We start from the raw sequence: 1,689 nt of genomic DNA on the forward strand, positions 1-1,689 counted from the left end.
AAAAAAAAAAAAAAAAGCTTGAATAAGTCAAATTGTTCAGGTGCAAATACATTTGATATTTAATAATTATATTGCACTTTTTATCTTTTGAAAATGCTTTCTTTTTTTAAAAAAAAAATAGTTTTTTTTAAAAAATCTCAGAGCATCTTCCCTTCCAAGCTGTGAGCTGGGTGGATCAGGAATGACCTTGTCCATTTTACAGTCCAGGAAGCTCATGGGGGTAAAATGATGTTTCTTAATTTATTGTGCTTGGGAATAATCTGAGGATCATCTTAAAATGCACATCTTGATTTAGTAGGCCTAGAGTGGGGCCTGAGATTTTGCATTTCTAACAAGCACATGGGTGGCAATATGCTGCTGGTCTGAGGACCAATCTTTGATTAGAATACCTAGATAAAAGTCAGTGAGCTCAGCAAAAGGGCGAAGGAAATTTCCTAGAAGAAACTACGTGTCATGGAAATGATATATACTTGCCATAACAAAGGAGTGAAAAGAGAAGGAAATACAGAGTGGGGAAGGGAGGGAGACAAAGAGGCTCTTCCTCTACATCAGCTAAGCAAGGATGTTCTTCATCTTAGGGTCCCATTCCCTAAACAGGAGCATGTCCTGAATATGGCATTGAAGGCATTCTAAGCTGTTGGTTGTCAAACCATCTATCATTCTGGAGCTTTGTCAATATTGTTTCTTGCCTCTGACTATATATAACCTTCCCTTCTGGGGGATCCTGATGGAGCTCATGGACCTTTTAGTTCTCATTGCATCGCTTTCCATGCCTCACTCACAGCCCAATCCTCCCTTCAGGAACCAGAGGCCCCAACTCAGAGCTTGACCTGTGTCTACCCATCACCTGCTCTTTTAATACGATGGTCTTCCTGAGGAGACTTTGGAGCTTAGGCCTGGACCCCATGCCCATCACACATGAAGGAGATGCTATATGTCACTTGGTGATGTCCACGTACTACCAATGACAGAGCTGTCCTCTTTGGGTGGTGCCAGTATGTTTTGATTTTTAGAGATTCTTGTCCTATGTAGAATAAGAATAATAAACACAAATAGATGTTTCTGGTTCTCCCTTCTCTTAATATTTGTGCCTTCCTTTAACTTAATAAAGATCTACGTTATTCTTACAGGAAATGTCTTATTCTTCACAGTTCCCAACAGAAACACAAAGATAAAAGTACTGGTATCTTACAAACACAAATTAGATTTTTAAAGTGATGTTTTTGTCATTTGGGAAAAAACTAGAAGTGATAATAAAATGACAAAGCAATAAATTAAAAATATTATTTTTAATGGGCCATTTTCTCTTGAAAACATTGGCTGCCAACTTGGACTCCATAACTTTGTCATATGTGCAAGCTGTAGCATCTAAGAGGTACTGCTGGAGTAGGAATAGAAGTGGGAATGCTGTCTGTGCTGGAGGGAAGATTCTGACGGGGAAAGAACTGGTCTCAACTAGATTAATTCCCTCTATTTTATGCTTTCATGTACTTTTTCCATGAAGATATGTGGCACTTACCATGGCTGTATTTTAGTAATCTCAGATTACTAATCCCAGATTACTAAAATATGTAGCACTCAGACATGGCTATATTTTAGTAATCTTAGTATTTCATTTGTGCAGTACTCTTTTTTTTTTTTTTTGAGACGGAGTTTCGCTCTTGTTGCCCAGGCTGGAGTGCAATGGCG

The sequence above is a fragment of the Cebus imitator genome, unplaced genomic scaffold (assembly GCF_001604975.1).
Source record: "Cebus imitator isolate Cc_AM_T3 unplaced genomic scaffold, Cebus_imitator-1.0 Scaffold71, whole genome shotgun sequence".
NCBI classification, from domain to species: Eukaryota; Metazoa; Chordata; class Mammalia; order Primates; family Cebidae; genus Cebus; species Cebus imitator.